Source organism: Leptinotarsa decemlineata, unplaced genomic scaffold, assembly GCF_025532065.1.
Source record: "Leptinotarsa decemlineata unplaced genomic scaffold, Ldec_3_MD MMD2_tig00026358_RagTag_RagTag, whole genome shotgun sequence".
NCBI lineage: Eukaryota > Metazoa > Arthropoda > Insecta > Coleoptera > Chrysomelidae > Leptinotarsa > Leptinotarsa decemlineata.
Window position 1 is genome coordinate 3,701,570 of NW_027412703.1, and position 20,434 is coordinate 3,722,003.

At 34.0% G+C, this 20,434-nt stretch overlaps 1 protein-coding gene across 2 annotated transcripts in view; it reads right to left on the reverse strand.

Moving 5' to 3' along the window:
- LOC111516143 (uncharacterized) overlaps nt 1-20,434 on the reverse strand; it is a 752,250-nt gene that overhangs the window by 169,337 nt on the left and 562,479 nt on the right. The window lies entirely within an intron of this gene.

Below are 20,434 nucleotides of genomic sequence, written 5' to 3' on the forward strand. Positions count from 1 at the left end.
TAAGGATAACATCTAATTGAAAAACAAATTGACTCTTTATCACCCTGAATATTCACGAACCAATTTACATCTATGACATGGCATATAAGGGTAACCAACTCGATCCTCTGAAGATGATTTTCAGTTTCCAGTTAATCAGCTAATTGACTTGTATACATTGCACACCACTCATTTTTTGTATCAGTGTAGAAAATCGGGAACGGTAAATATCACTAATTACACACAAATTAATTTAAGCGAGTCTAGCGACATTTTGAAAACAAATAGAGTGCTTTATCATTGGTTAATAGTTACTGGTAGGTGGAAAAACGCATGAATCTTTTTTAACTGCAAGAAGAAGGTTAATAAATTAGGGTCGCAATTTCAAGGAAAAAGCAATAGGGTGTGGATAAGTAATTTTGAAGCTCGATGAAATTATCTTAATATTGTGAATATGAGCGGTTGAAATATTTTGATTTGAGTGCGGTGCCATAATAATATATGAACTGATCTCATTTTACGTTTACCATTAAGATAGGTAATACAAGATGTGCTATATCAATTATTATGGCTTGGGGCATATAATTAGCAGACATAGTAGTTACCCCTACGGAGTAGGCGTATATAAAAAGCAAATCTACTAGCTGAACACTACTAGCTAGTGTCTGCACGTGGTGAACCGACTCCAAAGCGTGCAAAGACGTAACAGTCAGCTGGAAAGGTTATGGTATCAGTATTTCGTGATACGCTTATTCATCGACTATCTTAGAAAAGAAAAACCATCAACAGCGACTATAACATAGCGTTATTGAAGCGATTGAAGGACTAAATCGCGGAAAACGGTCATATTTGAAGAAAAAGAAAGTGCTGTTTCATCAAAACAATGCACCGTGTCACAAAACAATGATAACGATATCAAAATTATTTGAATTGGGCTTGAAATTGCTTCCGCATCCACCGTATTCTCAAGGTCTGTCCCTCAGTGACTTTTTCCTATTCTCCAATCCAGTCTTGACTCACCTACACTGTAGGTTAATAGACTGACACCTATCAGAAAACAACTATTTCCCTGGATAATACCACGAAGGGCGTTGGATTATGTCCAACAGGTGTCAGTGCAGGAATCTTCACAGAACTATTTCCTGCATATGCTGTTGGCGATACAACTGTCTTATAATAGATGTGTCTCCATTGTGATTATCTTCGATGAAGAATGGTATGATTACCAAGAATGCCGGCCCAGACATTCAATTTTCGTGAAGTTTGTGAATGTGTTTCCATCACCAAATGAGGATTCACATCGCTTCAGTAACGACAATTATGTCTATTCACTTCACCATTCAACATGAAAGAACTTTGGTCTGAAAAACATGTATTGTACAAAAGGTTTTGGTTATTGGTCAATTTCTCGCTGAACACCGCACAAACCAAAGGATGGAATTTGTAGGCATTCAAAATCTGAAAAACACTAGTAGCTGATACACCAGACGCTCTAGCTACTTGTCTGATAGACAGTGGCGGCTCGTGCATTGGAGAACAGGGGAGGCTTAAGTCATATAGACTATATACTCACAGTGTATATATTGCATGAGGAGCTATGGACTTTATTTTAGTTTGTAAACCATTTAAATGGCCGGCCATGACCGCAGCCCCATCATAGGTTTGCGCAATTAACTTTTGCCTAAAATTATAGGTGTCACACGTACGAATTAAAAAATTAAACAAATCGTCAGCTGTGCGCCCAGATGAAACATCATGAAAACCCATAAAACGTTCTACCACATTACCATCTTTGGCATATATAAAAACGATTGAAAGTTGTGATGCACAGGTAATATCGGTAGTTTCATCAATTTCTCATGCAAAAAAAGAAACACTTTCAATCTCCTTGCTTATATTTTCCTTAATAATGTATGCCACACTGTCTATAATAAGCTCATTTTGGATGGTTTTTGAGGTGCCCGAAAAAACGCTACCGTTTAAAAAAGTGCCCCATAACAGGAGGTAAATTTTTTAAATCAGAGTATCCTATTTTAGACCACGTTTGGTATTCGGTTTGTACGGAAAATAAAACACAGGGCCGTTTAATGGAGCCGGTTAACCAATCGCATTTACCGTTCCAACTAATATTAAATCCACGATTTTGTCGATTATCTGACGATTTATTTGAAATAAAATTTGGTTGAGGACTTCCCAGAGTTTTAATAATGTAAAATTCATTATCATAAGATAAATACTTAAAATTATTTGTCAGCAACCAATCGACTATATCGTCAGATTTTTCAATTTCGTTCAACTTATCCATAATAAATGGAAAAAAAAACTTACCGAAAAGTGAAAACCTGAAAACACCTTGAAATTGAAACAAAACACTTTAAAAACACATTAAAAATATTACCAAAAAGCACTGCTATAATATAATACTGCCTATTTTATACACAAATAACAAATATTATCAAGAAACACAAAAACGGAATATTTTTTAGTCCCGGTCCGTCACGGTATCCCGTCCGAATAATTAAATAAAAAACAAACTTATTCGTACACTGACGGAGACCAACTGGAGGCAAGCCTCCTCTGACGCTATAATTTCTGCAACTGAAATTACAAATCGGGACGTATGTCGCTGGTTGGATCGGTCTCGTGGAGCCTGTGTTTTTTAAAGCGGTCGGAGGCTTGGCTCCCTTGCAACGTATGGCATTTATTATTTCGGGTTGATAGTTTTTTCGTTATTCGTTCATAGGCGGTGCGTTTGAGTTTTGTTGATGCAGGATACAGTGTGGTGGTACGTACTACGTAGTGAGTGATAGTGTTTTTTCGGGCATATTATGTATTTATATTAAAAATTAATGGTAAAGTAATGATACCCAAGCATTTTTAGAAAATAAACATAATTATTTGTCAATATCTTTTAATTTATTGCGATGAATATCCTCAATCTTTATGGGGAGGCTAAGCCTCCCTTGCCTCCTCTGACGAGCCGCCGCTGCTGATAGATTGTCGATTAACCATTTGTACGTGTCCCAAAACTGCAACTTCAACTCTGTCATTTCTGATAGGACGGGATACTTCATGTTTTCTGTTGTGAACAGAACCTGAAGTTCTAAGCTTATCCATTAAGTGTTTAACGTATTGATGGCTCACGTTGTGGTCTGGATGATTCGTATTATAAATTCTTGTAGCAGCGTTAGCACATTCATTATTTCGATAATAGGTTCCAAAAATGTATATTCTTTCTTCAGTAGAATAAACCATGTTGGAACACAGTGAACAAGGATGACTGAATAATAATTCGTGAAGAAGTGACAGTGTCCAACTATCAACTTTTTGTTCTGCGACAACTATATTCAACAAAAACTACCAGTGCAGAAAAAACTAACAGTGTCTGCATTTATAAACTACCTCTAATTAAATACCACTAATAAATTACTACTAATTAAATAAATTCTACAAATCTAGAAGACCTGCGACAGAGAATTGTTCGAGAATGCCGATTTCTGACTCCAGACATCTTCAATTATATAAGGAACGCTTTTGAAAGTAGACTGTATTAGTAGATTGTGTTGGCATTGATATTACTTTTGTTGATTTCCTCAATAAAATGAGCGACAGCGAACTTTCTGTTTTTTCTTTAATAAAACGTTCAACATTCAATTTCTCAATAATGAATGAACCAATTTCGAAAAAAATTACAGAAATAATAGAGGGACAAAAGACCTTTCAAATGATGTATCACTCGACCCCCCATGCCATTGAAAAAATAGGGGGGTAGTTGCTAACCGCAGGGGTTGAAGTTTCGAGTATGATTTCCAGAATTAGTTCCCCTAAAAATAAAAATTGACGTGTTCTCTGAAATTTTTGATTACAGGTCCGTTTCTGACTTACAGAGAGTCCAGTTTTCGTTGGAACGCCATGTATGTGAAGTTATGTCTTTATCGTTTTTAAAAAAATTGTTTCAATTATTTGTCCAGTAAACCAAGAGCAAGCCAGACTTGCCATTTGACTTTATTCTTCCTGACACGAAATCAAACTATTGATTTGCAGCTCAACACAACCTTCGAATTGAAATGAATTATTACTCTATTACTCATCCAAAGTAGCACTATATCTTACATAAACAGTGAGATATATAGAAGGTTGAAATTTTACACCACTGTCCATAACTCTCAAGTGATGTTTACTCTATTCGTTGTCTGCTAATCAGGTTCAAATAGACTGACAACGCAATTTTAACATAATCTTATTAGATTGCTGTTCCATTTACGAGTTTGATAACAGAGGAGGCATTGTATTTTTGATGTGTATGACACAGCATTCAAGAAGTCAATTATGAAAAATTCTCAGGATGGACAGATGAGTGCAAGTCGTTACCCTCCGTTAACTAATATCAGTCGACAAACAAAAAATAATTAGCGAAACCCAAATTAGAAATGTAAATAATGATAGATATGTCAATAATAATACTTTGCTCACCAACAATCCTGAAAATCTACCCAGATGACAGAGCCTTGTGACGGCAGAAGATGACTATTACTATTATATTAGCTTCGGGAAGGCTTTCTGTATCAAATTAGTCATGTTAAATGAAGAAAGAGTGACAACAAAATTGGTATTTTGATAATAACTAATAGTAAGTGAAATTGATGAAAAAAATCATATCAAACGAAAACTTTTTTGGATAGCAACATATGCCGATGATCTCAAACTTTTTAGAAGAATCGGAAAGATTCTGATATGCTTCAAGATGATCTCAATAATCTATCTACTTACTTTTCAGTATCTGACCTATCTCTCAACGAAGCTAAATGCAAAATAATGAGTTTCACACGAAAGAAGTCACCCACTGTCAAGGACTATTTGATTAATCACACCAATTTACAGAGAATCAATGAGATGAGAGATCTATCAATTTTACTATTGTGTTCAGTTTCTCTCGGCACATTGAATACTTGTTATCTGAATGTTATAGGAAAATGAGCTTTGGCTCAAGATCTAACCGTGAATTCAATCACGATACTTGTTTGTTACTCTTTAACTCCACAGTTCGTTTTAAGCTGGAATACGGTTGTGTCATTTGGAATCCAAAGATCTTTTTATATTCTGATACTATAGAAAAAGTCCAGAAACGATTATTAAGAACACTCTTTTTCAGAATAAACAATGTTTAGCCTTTATCTATATCGTATGATTTTTGTTTTTAACATTTTTAGAAAACTGAAAGTACCTGAAGTTCTCTATACTATTGATTTTATTGTACCTGACGTAAGACTGAGAAGAAGAGACTGATAACTGGAAATATTCAGTATTACAGAGGGACAACTCCTTCAAATGCTCAAATGTGTCTAATTTTTTTACGGTGATTTTATTATTTATTGTTTTATATTGTTATATTTTATATCGATTTCAACTGTATCAATGGTACTCAATTAATACTATATACAAGGAACTTCTTCGCCCGTGTAGAATTTGGTAGTTGTAGTACTAATTAGTACTATGTTGCTGTATTGATGCTGTTCTAATGTTTTGACAGAATCAGAATCAACGAACTTAGGCGTGCGCCTTTCAAAAAATTGTTCTATAGCGCCATCTAGTGGCGAGTTACAGAAAAATTGATAGCCTAAAAACCTTTTCTATGAAAAATTACTTATAAATGTCAAGTTTCATCACGATCGGTTGAGCAATGTAGAAGTTTATCACTTACCAACCAACCAACCAACAAACCAACAAACATCCATTTTTATATATTAGATTCTGAAATACTTCCTGAAGTGCAATTTGGGTTTCGACAAAAACATGGAACCCAAACCGCTCTACTTGAGGTGATCGATAAAATTGGAAAATCAAGAGACCGATCTGATATTGCAGCCTTGGTTTGACTTAATCAAAGAAAAGGTTTCGACTTGGTAAATCATCAACTTTTGATAAGTAAACTGGAATATATTGGTTTTGATAATTTATCGGTGGAATGGTTGACAAGCTATCTTTCTGGAAGAGCTCAGAAGTCAGTATCTTATTCCTCATTCAGGAAAAGTCATTCTGGGGTACCGCAGGGTAACATTTTGCGCCCTCTGATGTTTTCAATTTACATTTTCGATTTTTTAATGTCATTATCCAATTATCGTATTCACTTTTATGCAGATGACATTTACAGGGTTTATTTCTTCATAGATTATTGAAAACGCAAAATCGTTTGCTAAAGAGGCACTCTGATATTCATGCAGTGAACCTTAGACCTCAATAAAATACTTCTGAATTTGAAGGCAGTTTTTTCAACTTTGTTCTGAAGTAGCATCACCTGAGCAAGAAGTCAATGATAGTCCAGTCATTTTAGTAAGTTCACCTCGGAATTTGGGATACTCAGCTATAAACTCATATAAACTTGTGTTTCAACATCCTGAAAGTTATCTCTGAATTTACATGTGGTAGGGAGTGCGCGAATATTAAAATCTAAGTTCAAAAGTTGCAATAATCGATTGTTTGCACATTTTCTGCAAATATCTCATTTCCTGTGGGGTTATTGCTATTTGTATTCATTATCAATACTGTAGAGGATTGAATTCTCTACAACTTTTGTTTCATAAATTTGTTTATACGTTGAATCGTTTTTGAGAAAAAGGGCGGATAGAGCACGGTTAGAGCATTATTCAATGTCAACCTTTTAAATAAACAAAAAAAAAAGAAAGAAAGAAATACCTGATTAATGTTTTTATAAAAAAATATTCCATACATTAATGATTGTAGAAATTAAGTGTGTGAAGGCAAAATCATAAATCGAATATCGGCACACTTGCAAACCCGAAACCGGTCTGAGAACCGGTATAAAAACAAAAAATAAATTGGACACAAGAAGGAGATCGTAGTGGACGTATCTGGAATCATGCGTCTGAGGTGGCTACTGCTGAAGACTGCCGGAATCCCGGATCTCAAGAATCAGAGAAGTATATTTGGAGGATCATATATCATCAGCCTTTAATTTCCTTGATAGTTTCTCTGATTCTGTTTTGTAAACTCGATATATTGTGTGTAACGAAGATAATCGATACTGTCTGAAGTTTTTGGAGCATTATAGATTGCCAATAAAGTTTGAATTCCATTCTCGAATAATCTTTGAACCCGACAGTTTCCATTTTCAAATGCTGCTGTAAGTTGTCTCTTAATTATATTTTAATTTTAGGAATCGGTTATAAGTATTAATAAGAAATGAAAATTATCAATGATTATTGAACTTTATGTAACCGGGGCTACTGGCTGACTATAAATAATGCTCTAACCGCGGGCTCTCCGTGCTGTTAGAGCGGAATTGTAGATAATTCAATACTTCCACAATATTGATAATGATTACACTTTAGATTTTGATAGTCGCGTACACCCCTCCATATGTAGGTTTTGAAACAACTTTTATGATGTCAAAATTGAAGTTTATACGAGTTCATAGCTGGATATCTCAAATTCCGAGATACCTAATTTTGACTAAAATGACTGGACCAATGATAGGTATTCAGTTATTGATCGACTCGTTCAGAATAATGAATTTTGTTAAGATAAACCTAATTTTTTCGAAGAAGCGATGATTTTTCGCTCATTATTTTCAAATTTGTATCGTTATATATGAAGACCACGTTATTTTATAAGGAAAACATACCGATTTGAATGTGTGAACATAATTGCATTATTCCAAGAATAACCACTCCTTACTGTTTTAATAATTTAGATGAGAAAAGTCTGTACACGCATGTTCAAGTAATTATTTCTAATTACACTTCATTTCCACTAGTAATCTCACAATTATATTTGTTGAAAATTAGGATGTTTGAGAACTATACATTCACAATATGAATAACACAAATCATGGATCTTCAATCACAACTGGTTTATAATAGGACAATATATCAGTCATCTTTCAACACCCCTTGTTCCGTAGATTAACTGAGATGAAAGATATGCACGAACGAATAATGATAGTTTAACGATTGCATGAATATACTGTTTTCTAAAGTTCAATTGTAGGTTTCAACGAAAATTCTATACAATGTGAACTTTGTATGACAACTAACTTGTGAAAATATAGCTGTTATTGGCCGTCTTGAATCGACTAAGAAGGGTTGATTAACTATTTTGAAATGAATAATTAGACTGTACTGAAAAAATTGAACAATGAACGGGCCGGTCATGATTTGTTAAAGAATGTTACAGTTTTATTTTGTCATTTGTTCTGTTTTGAGGTCAACGACTATTTGAACCTGAAATTAATACTTCCATGAAGGTTTTGGGATATTTCAATACCTCGTCATTTGTTTAGTTCTTATTTACTGATTAACAACTATACAAGGATATATTCGAACGCATTAGTTATATTCAAACATATATTCGAATCCTCTAAGGGTTTTGTGCTCTGTACGGTGAATTGTGTAGTGAGGGTGTTCTGTGACTTTGGTTCCATGAATGTCTTGCCGCCGAGATTCAACATTTTTTGTGGTACTTTTGGTAGCAATTTTGCTAATTTTGGAATTTTTGTCCAAACTTCTCGATTTTTCGGATTAACAAAGTAAGATCATCTTCTATAAGAATAGGAAATCGTTTTATTCTTGGCATTTGGATGCTGGTAAAACATTCAACTCACTTGTTGGATTCAATTTCTTACGGAGAACCGAATCTTACTGATTTGAATCTTGGCTTCTTGGGGCAAAAGTAAACCTTTAGGCCCCACAACATCAAAGGTGAGTCGGTATTTATCAACGAGACAACTCATACATTCAGAGAATGAGCTTGATCATTCTGTCCAGACGTATCGTCCTGGACATCACTTCCAGTGAACCGTTACTATCTACTATGAATTGTTTCATTTTAGGCCTTCTTTTATCTGGATACCATTTCCTCATGTTAGTATTTCTGTAAGACTAGACATCCTTGCATGAATGCTTAGTACAGTAGTAGTAGCAGTAGTTAGTAGTTACCCGCTGTTGAGCCGATCACAATTGTTGTACCGACAGAACACTGCAGACCTAAGTTTGGAATTCTAAGACCATTCTTGTTCTTCAAGCCACCTCGAGGGAGACGCACACAGATAAGCTTAGTTATTAAGATAGGGACAAGTAACTTATCAGTGACTGGGTTTTTGATGCTTGATTTATTATCTCAACAAAGGTTTATGTTCCTCAAACCTGCCCAGAAGGGGAAAATATATTAGTGTAGGGTATATGATTTCATGCATATGTAGATGAATGCATTCCCTCAACCTGGCGATATAGCTATATCTAAGGTAAAGTATAACTTCAAAGCAGCAACGTCTCAAGTATTGAAGAGACATCCTCCTTTCTTCTTTGGGGAGCCTGGGTTCATTAATGCCCCCTTAGAATTGAAACATTTGTGCTATAGGTGTAATATAATTTATATCTTATAAAGATTTTGGTATTGTTTACAATTAGGAAAGTAATATCTTCTCATATTTGACACTTTGTGGCCTCAGTAGCTCAAGGATTCCTGCCAGTATTGTAGGGAGAGTCCTATAGTAACGGTTGATGAAAGGTTGATAAAATTTATGAACTGAGAGGTAAACCCAGGGGATGTGTTGACAAGTTTGCAACCAACTGAGAAAGGTGTAGATGTTAGGGAAAGGAATTATAAATATTTTAACTGGGTGCAAGTTTGATTCAATTTGTTACCGTTTAGAAGTAATTTCCCGTTTTTGTTTTGTATGCTATATAAGCTCCAGGGTTGATAATGCGGGCGGCGCTCTACCCTCCATCTTACCCACTGTTTAAAAGCTGGCGGCCTACCCTGGGAGCTATGCTCTTTCTCTAATTCCTAGTAGCCATCCTCACGCCAAGTTGTGGAGGAACGAGAAATCGTTTACGAATTGACTTAAGTGGTCAACGATAAATAAAAGGCGTGACAGGAAAACAGAGGATTTTCTTCTAAAGTGGCTAGATGACAATTATTATCCAAACCAGTGGATAGGTGAACGTAGTCTCTCAGAATGACCCGCTGCATTACCTGATCTGACACCCTTAGATTTTTGTGAGGATTGGTGAAATCTGAAGTTTACGTGAAAGATCGAGAAATCGTTTACGAATTGACTTAAGTGGTCAACGATAAATAAAAGGCGTGACAGGAAAATAGAGGATTTTCTCCTAAAGTGGCTAGATGACAATTATTATCCAAACCGGTGGATAGGTGAACGTAGTCTCTCAGAATGACCCGCTGCATTACCTGATCTGACACCCTTAGATTTTTGTGAGGATTGGTGAAATCTGAAGTTTACGTTATACAACCGCATTCTATTGTAGAGTTCGTGATTAGAATAAGAGATGATCCTAACGAAATCACCCCAGAAACATTCCATAATAAATTTGTGAACAAACTTCTCATTATCATGAAGTGAATAGTGACCCATTTCAACATTTACTGAAACGACCTAAAGTGAGTTCATACCATTTGTTTGTAAATTCTTGAAACTATATGAAAACATATTATTTCAACTTATTGAATATCAAAATTAGAAATTGAAAAAATTCAGGCATCTACTGGATAAATGAATGACCAATAATCCGCAGTTGAAACATTGTTATCGTGATTTTCCAGATAATTATGCCTCAGTTAATTAACAATTTTTTTCCTTGAACAGGAACATTGTGATAATTAGTAAATAACCGATCTGAGATTTTTTTACTTTCCTGGAGCTAGTTTTGAAAGATCTTAGAATAGATTCTCGTTCAAAAAAAAATTGTTGTTTTTCAATTTCTTAACAACAATTCACTTAGGTTAAAAATTCAAAAGCTTCATTATTCATTGAAATGTTTTTTTTCAATATTACTATTCATTCGTTATTTTATGATCAGAAGGTACCTGAAAATGATTTTTGAAAATATCCATCTGTTATTGTTAAAAAATTGTTTTGTTTATGAATATAATCTTCGATGCAAATGATTCGAAAAAAAAACGTTTTTTAAAAAATTATTTTATTGCTTGAAAACGAATTTGTTGTTCAACAATTTTTTTCCACCACTTGTTGATAATATTAAGCTACCTATAGAGATAGCTTTCAGCTTTCAAAGAGTTGAAAGCTGAAAAAAATGTTTTTATTAAATTTTGATTGTTCATTCAATAAACAATTGTAAAAAAACAACCACAATTTATCTTGTTCTTTGACAACTGAAAAAAAAATGTTTTTATTCAAATATCCCTTCTTCATTTGATGAACAACCCTACCTTATTTTTGGTTGGTTGGTTGGTAAGTGAAGAACTTCTTCCGCATTGCTCAACCGATCGTGATGAAACTTGACATGTATAAGTAATTTTTCATAGGGAAGGTTTTTAGGCTATCAATTTTTCTATAACTCGCCACTAGATGGCGCTGTAGAACAATTTTTTGAAAGCACTGTTCTATAACGCTGCCCACGCCTAAGTTTGTTGATTCTGATTCTGTCAAAACATTGGAACAGCAGCGATACAGCAACACAGTACTAATTAATACTACAACTACCAAATTCTTCGAGGGCGAAACCGCGGGCAACAAGTAGTCTAATATATAAAAATTGATGTTTGTTGGTTGGTTGGTTGGTAAGTGATAAACTTCTACATCGCTCAACCGATCGTCTTGAAATTTGACATGTATAAGTAATTTTTCATAGGGAAGGTTTTTAGTCTAACAATTTTTCTATAACTCGCCACTAGATGACGCTATAGAACAATTTTTTGAAAGCCGTGTTCTATAACGCTGCGCGCGCCTCAGTTCGTTGATTCTGATTCTGTCAAAACATTGGAACATTTTTTTCAGACTTCAGACTAGGAAAAAATTATTAGACGTTTTCAAACCATTCCTTGGCATGCAATCACAAGTTTCCGAATCTAAACGATACGGAAATTTCGCAATATGCAAGGAAGCGTTACAAACTCAATTATTTAGAATACTTGGAAATTCACAAGCATTGACAATGCATCAGGTACAACCTGTTAAATGATCAAATCGATTTAGTTTACTTACCGGTTTTTAAATTGGCACATCCGCATTGTAAACTGTAAATTCAGGTACTCAATCAAGCCAAGTACCTCTATTAGTACCTACAAAGGTGGTATATAAGGGCTAATGTAATGAACCATTGTTAGTTTAATGTATAAGTTTGAAAATGTCCTTATAGGACAAAACTGCAGTAAAGTTAGTTACAAATAAAAGTGGTAAAAAACATAGAAAGTTTCAATTCTCTTTTCTTCATTATGTATTTAACTTTTTTCATATATTAATGACTATTTTTATAATTTTACCTGGTTTCTATCTGGAATTACTACGTATATGATCAAACAAACGAGTGTTCGAAATAGGGCCTTTGTCGCTGTTTATAGAACAGCGGTGGGTAAAGGTTAATCCACACATATATGCAAAACCACTAACATACTGTAGATTTTAGGTTTAGTAATCCCCTGATGATGCTCACTTTGTTATCGAAACACGAGTCGAAATACCGTATTTCTATTCTGTGTCGGAAAAGTGTTTTCAATAGATTCATTTTATGCCAGAGGGCCCCATTCAACCTATCGGAAGTTTTTGTTGTTGTATTTCAAATATTGAGGACAGATATCATCAATTTCATGAGACCCATTGCGAAAAATATACGAAATTTCATGAAAACTCTAGTGCCATGTGGGTATTTTGTTGATTCAAATACTAAATTTATTATAACAGCTATTTATTGTACTCATTTGTGAGTTATTTAGTATAAATCCGAACGTTAATTGTGAACTCTACGAAACTGAATCACGACCGACACGCTTCGATTTATCATACCATACGTTTACCATACTTCAGTCGTCACTCAGCGATTTGAGTGCTTATTCCCTTGGTATCTATTTCCATATTTGCAGTATAGTATTCCAAAAGCAATTTTTTTAAATTTTTGGCCAAAGGGTGGTGACTAATCTTTAATTTCTGTAACTAATATTTTAATGTCGTTGGTTCAATATTTCGTTTATCTCCTTTGTTGGTCCCGCCTTCAACGAACATCTCTAATAAAACGATTTAAAGGCAACGGAGTATAAGATTACATCCACGTCAATTATTTGCTCCAGCGAATTATTTCATTTCAAGATAAACAATATTTCTGTTGATACAAACATTTATAAAACGTTTTGTGACAGATTCGCCGAACCAGAAAATAATTTATGAATAACTATACTCTTCTGAACCGGAAGACGCTGATTATTCCCAGTAGAAGAATTTCCCAGTAGATAATATAATAAATATTGGAAATCATCCTTTTCTTGCACAGGTGGCACCCAAAAAATTTTTTTTTCTGAGTGATACGCGTACTCAACTTGAAATTTTGGTTATCTTACAAAACGTCCGTCACGGACTTTCATTTAAAATCTGTTTAAAATCTGTTTTTCCGTTAACCAGCTGTCGCACCCCTACGAACGACAACCCTCAGAAGTCGAAACTTGTGCGAGCTAAAGATTAACGAGGTCTTACCTTTTAACGTGTGATTCCTAACATTTAGATAAGCTAAATAATGATGACAACGCTCTCAAAACTGGTGAATTTTGTCTTCTATTGAATGAAAAGAAAAAGACATAAATTCTTAAAGAAACATAATGTTCATGGTCAAATACTGAAATTTTCAGTGAATGAGAACAAAATGAACGACAAAAATTGAGGTAGAAATAGAACCTGCAACTTCAGTATTTAAAAAAGAGAACATCTGCTTTACGAGTACATTTTTCACTACACCTTCATTTTATTGCGGAAAACATCCCGTGGAAAGTTCTAGCAAATCCGAGAGTTTTTTCATTCGACGTGGAAGTCAAATAAATTTTTTTCCTTGAATTTATAGAACTTTCCAGGCCATTTTTTAGCTGATGTCGCTACACGGAGAAAAAAAGGTTTGTTACTTCGAAGAAATTTATTTAGTATTTATTTCATCATTTTGAATAAATATCATTCATTCCAAACGACGTGTGTATTATATCGATTAGATGATAATTTTGCGAAGACCAAATGAAATTCTCATTTTAATTTCTCTAATATTTCAATTCAAGAGGTATTTTACTTAGTCAAATGAATTGTGGATAATTTCAAGAATAACATTTATTGAGTTCATAAAATAATTCGGTTGAGTCAAACAATACAGCGTGACTCACGATCGATGGTAGGTTAGACGTTTCAGGAAAACGCAAAGCATGATTTTTCTGAAGTCGATCTAAAATATTTTCAGCATTTCGGCGTTGCCACTTCTATCAAAAAGTCCTAGCAATTATATTTTTTTAAATGGAACACCCCATATATTAATACATTTTTGGAATCACTCTAGTATTTTAATTCTTTTTTGTTGATAATGTCCTATACCTATCTCTATCAGTTTTCGAGATAAAAAATAAATTGTGCTAAATATGGTTCAAAACATGGCCTTAATTGAAATTAAGTACATCAGTACATCATGAAAAGTTGATATTTTGATGATAGATTGGACAAACTCGAAATATTCAAATAACACCAAGAAATCGACTTCATATCATACAGCGCGTGCTAAAATTACTATTATTTCCATTGTGCATAAAAGTAGTCGAAAATTCATTTTTTCAAATGAAACCTCCTGTATATCACTCAATAAATTGAAAGATGATGAAAAATGCTTCAAGATGATATACATGTCCCTATACCTTAATCGTCAAGTTTTCTTAATAAAGCCGTTTTTGTGGAAAAATAGTTATTCACGTTTTACCTACATGTGTTGAAAGTGGCATTTTATTTTGAAAGTGCGGATTATTGCAAAACGAGCGTCAGCAAGTGGAGCAAACTCATGAGCAAAATAATATCACTTTTAAGAAATGTATCATACAAATTTTTTTGTATAACGTTACTGCTGATAATGAAAAAAATTATAGGGTTCATGGGATTTGAACACACGATCTTTGGATTACAAGGCATATGCTACAACTACATACGTCAACTCAAGTTATTTCAAGGAGGATTATTGGTTAGTCATGAAGGACTTTCCACAGTTGGACTGAATACTACTTCGTCATGGTCAGTAACTTCACAGGGATTTAATATTACCAATAGCACGAACTGCATGTGTGAACTTTTCTAAATGATTTTTTGGTAGGTGTTCTGATTGAAGTGTTTCTATCAAAGAGATTTTCAATAACAGTTGTACAAAAATTTTTTTTAAAGAATTTGATTTTTAGGTAGCCGTGGAAATATCAAGCTTATGACAATTTGGTGACTTTTAAAAGTAATTGATAAATGGTTATTGATGGTGTTTCAAAAAATCGCCAAAAATGAATGCAAATATTGATTATTCAAACGAAGTTCTTATGAAATTATTTATTATACACGGACAGTGTGATCAAATCATTGCCAGATCTTGTAGAAAATTCAACCAAATGTATCCTGAATTAACACCAATGAACGAGAAGAAGTTTGTAACATTACAAAATAATTTCCTTAACTATGGCTCCATGTTAAAAGCGCCTTCAACATTACCAAAACCTGTTACTTCAAATGAGGACAATACTGTTAACGTTTTGGCATATTTTTATGCATATCCAGAAGCTTCCATTCGCAGTGCAAAAAGAGATTTAGGTGTATCACATGCTTCAGTACAACGAATTTTGAAAAATCACGGAATGCATCCGTATAAATTTACCAAAGTTCAAGCTCTAAAAGCAGAAGACTGCGAACGTAGAATGCATTTTTGTGAATCCTTTTTGATTCATACACAGGAAGATCGGGATGTTTTGTCAAAAATAATTTGGAGCGACGAATCAAAATTTACAAGGGATGGTATTTTCAATAGAAGGAATAAACAATTTTGGGCTGATCATAATCCTCATGTTACAAAAGAAATGGGTTTTCAAGAAAAAATTGACCTGAATGTTTTCTGTATTCTGAAGAACAATAAAATTAGTTTTTTTATTTATGAAGACACACTGAATGCAGAGAGATATCTCCAAATATTAAGGACGACTTTAACCGATTTTCTTGAAAATTTGCCTTTAGAACTTGCCTTTAGAGCAACAAATTTTCAAAAGAGATTTAGAATTGACATTTGGCTTGGTGTGCTAGACACCAATATTATCGGTCTCTACCCTTTTGACACATTTTTGAAGGGGGAATTATATTTGAAATTCTTGTCGGAGACTCTGGTTAAATTGTTGGAATATTTGCTTTTGAGTATTCTGCGAAACATCAGTATTCCCAACATAATGAAGCTCCGCAACATGGAATAACTATTTGCAGAGATTCTCTCGATACGATGGATAAGAAACAATGGTCCTATTGAATGGCCACCACGTTCACCTGACTTGACCCTACTTTTCATTGTGGGGCTTCATTAAAGACAAAATATTCGGCTCAACCTTTAGCAATATACGAATATATCACAAATTCTATAAAACTGGACGGCATTTTGACATTCATTTTTTTCTGTTTGTTACTAGGTATATCACATGTTCTTCCGATATATGGTGTTGATGTACAGCTACCAGTTCTAGACAAAATATATTGGTCCCCACTTTTTTGAGGCAGCTCTGACCGCGATCATGTATCGGGAAACACATGTATTGTATTACATAGCTGAATTCGTTATTAGAGTGGCTACAAAAATCGATGAAAAAAAGTAGAAGTCCAGATTAACAAAAAAAAATAGTTGATGATGAAATCTAATGTACGAAACGTCGCGTTTCAAATTGGTTTATATCAGATTATAACAAATATGAAACAGTACTGAAGGTTTTTTTTGTCACTTTTTCATCATTCTCGATTTGAGAAGGAATTGTTCTAGTTGCCCAAAACAGAAAACGTTTGTCTAATTCAACCGATCTTGTATATCTTACTGTTTCCGAAATAGCAATAGTGGTATCAGCTAAAAAACGACCTATATAACTAGAGTACGGTAAAATGAGTTATTAGGTTACATTCATTGTTAACTATGAAAATGAACAAAGAACGCTTTTTTCATAGTTTTTCATGAACTATTTCAATGACAACTAGCTTTGCGTATTCAAAGTACTTTTCAATGATTTTTTGCTTTATCTTACCACTTATGAGAGCGACAGTCGTCTTTTTCAAGAATAGTTTCTATATCCTGATTCCAAAGTAGGCATAACAAGTGGCTTACCTGAAAGAAAAAAAAATATTGTCATTTACTTACTGTTATTGGGAAAGATAGATCTCTGAAGTCATTTCAATTCACAAATATTCAAAGCACAAATATATAATTCAAGTAGTCGCTTCTTTACTGCCAGATACATATGATACCAGTACTATGTTGCTGTATCGCTGCTGGTCCAATGTTTTGACAGAATCAGAATCAACGAACTTAGGCGTGCGTAGCGTTATAGAACAGTGCTTTCAACTACAGCGTCATCTGGTGGCGAGTTACAGAAGAATTGATAGCCTAAAAACCTTCTCTATGAAAAATTACTCATACATGTCAAGTTTCATCACGATCGGTTGAGCGATGTAGGAGTTTATCACTTTCCAACTAACCAACCAATCAACCAACCAACAAACATTCATTTTTATATATTAGACTAGTACTATGTTGCTGTATCGCTGCTGTTCCAATGTTTTGACAGAATCAGAATCAACGAACTTAGGCGTGCGTAGCGTTATAGAACAGTGCTTTCAACTACAGCGTCATCTGGTGGCGAGTTACAGAAGAATTGATAGCCTAAAAACCTTCTCTATGAAAAATTACTTATACATGTCAAGTTTCATCACGATCGGTTGAGCGATGTAAAAGTTTATCACTTACCAACCAACCAACTAACCAACCAACCAACCAACCAACCAACCAACCAACCAACCAACAAACATCCATTTATATATATTAGACTAGTTGTTGCCCGTGGCTTCGCCCGCGTAGAATTTAGTTTGTCACATCAAGTTTCGTAACAGACCATTTTAAACAAGTAGTGACAATATTTTTTTATCAACCCGAAACTTCAGGTTTCCAACTTCAAAACTGACGGAATTCAATACAATCTTTGAACCCCTATTTTTCTCTTTCTTGATGCTTATTTACGCTATACAAAGAACCTTCCTGCATATTTCAAGATTCTAGGTTCAGTAGCTTCGACTGTACGTTGATATAAGAGCGGGAAATAGCTAGTTATTTATATTTTTACTTTAAAAATACAGTCACTGAGAAAATATACCAACTGCACTGAGAAATGAAAAGCTTCGAGAATCGAAATATGTTACCTATAAAGAAATTTCGCAAAACTAACACAACCGTCAACGACGGTTATGCCCTCACGCGTCTGTCCACGTTCGGCTCGCGTTCTTGGCGATAGCGCTTCATTGCTTAGATCGCCCCTCTACCATCGTCGTCTTTCAATAGACGTGACGCGTAATGGCTTACTGCGTGTGTCAAGATATTCTTATTCGTCCAAATTATTTATTGTAAAAGAGGAAGTTCATCTATATCAATTTCTTAAAACGACAATTGTATTCATGTTTATAAGAATTGTAAAAAAAGTATCAAATTCAATTGCATTTATGGCTCAGTAACTCCAACGATATAGGCAGTGCACGCCAAGATAGTTCTCAGGGAGCAATAATTTTTTCGACTTATTTAATAGTTATCGTTTCATATTACGAACAAAATTACACAAAACCTTTGAAAATTGTAGCTTATATGTTATTTTGATGTATGAGCTGTATTTATGTAAAGTTTTATCTGAATCCGTTCAATCGTTTAGGCGTGAAAGAGCCACAAACATGTAGATATACATATACATCCATACTCATAAACTTTCACATTTATACTAATACAGATCACTGTTTGGAACCTTTGGTGTAGTAACGAATACTACTGGAGTTTTTACCTAACACCAAACCGTTATTTTAATACCTCGACACGTGTTTCGATTATCAAGTGATCATCTTCAAGAGGTCTTTTAGAAAGTTACAGTTTGAAGATGCATGTTAACTCATCCACTCGCATTACGCAATATTCAAAATCAACTATTGATTATGTATGTACTAATCTGTACTGAATACTGAATCTGTGTTTTGCGAGGTATTACCCTCAGGTTTGTCAGACCACGAAGTCATCCACTTTAATGTTGACTTGAACTACAACAATGAAAATTGTTCGAAATTCAAATATGGAAGACTGTACTGTGTTACAAATTACAATAAAAAAGAATGGATAACAAAGGGAATAAGGGTGTCTGCAAGAAATTTTCGTTGCTTACAATATATTAGAAAGTTCACATCATCCGCATATTTTTTAAATTATTTCACCTGCTACCGCATAATGTATAAAAACACCATAAAACTAGCTAAAACTCTTTATTATACTAACAGAATAAACAAAGCAAGCAAGTCAAGAGAAGCATGGAAGATAATTAATGATCTCAGGGGAAAGGGTAGAAAGCAAAAATTGGACACTCCATTATCATCCACCGATTTCAATAACTATCTCTGCATTATAGGAGAAAAATTAACTGAAAATATTCACATTCCGTATGATCCCCTTGATAATTTAATTAATATTGATATAGCAGTTAATTTTATTCTATATGACACAAACCTCTCAGAATTGAAAGGAGACTTTAGGGAGATAAAAAATACACACTTCAGGAATTGATTACATCTCCTTGAATATTTTCGAAAATCTACCAGACAATGCTTTATCAGTACTAGTTGACATAATGAATATCTCATATAAAGAAGGAGTTTTTCCAAATTTTCTCAAAACGTCTATTGTTATTCCTCTCCATAAAAGTGGAGATACTGGCATCTCTTCTAACTTCCGACCTATCTCTTTAATAACAACACTTGCAAAGATTATAGAAAAACTAGTCAAGAGAAGACTAGAGAGAAACCAGATATTAAACAAATGTCAGTTTGGATACCAGAGTAGAAAAAGCATCAATAATGTCATTTTTTCATTATTGTACAGTCTATATAACAAATTAAATGATGGAGAGATTGTAGCTGCTGTGTTCAATGACATATCGAAAGCATTTGACTGTATTAGTCATGTTACACTACTTCGGAAATTACAACAGTATGGTGTATAAGAGGTGTAAGTCTCAATTGGTTTTAATCTTATTTATCTGAGCGTAGTCAAATTGTTAAAACGACTAATTATTCTGGGGAAATAAAAATAAACTGTGGAGTTCCACAAGGCTCAGTCATAGGTCCACTATTATTTCTTTTGTAAATAAATGATCTGACATCTATTGATATTAAAGGAGAGTTCACACTATTCGCTGACGACACTACAATTTTATGGCATGATCAAAATCCCTCTAAACTTCAAACAGTAATAAATCATGCTATTAGCAATATAAAAAGATGGTGTGACGCAAATCTTCTCGGTTTTAATATCTCTAAAACGAACGTACTTTGCTTCAAATGTTCCATCAGCAATTTACAAATTGACAACATCTTTGTTGAGTATAAACCATCAACCAAATTTCTGGGACTATCCATTGACACTGATTT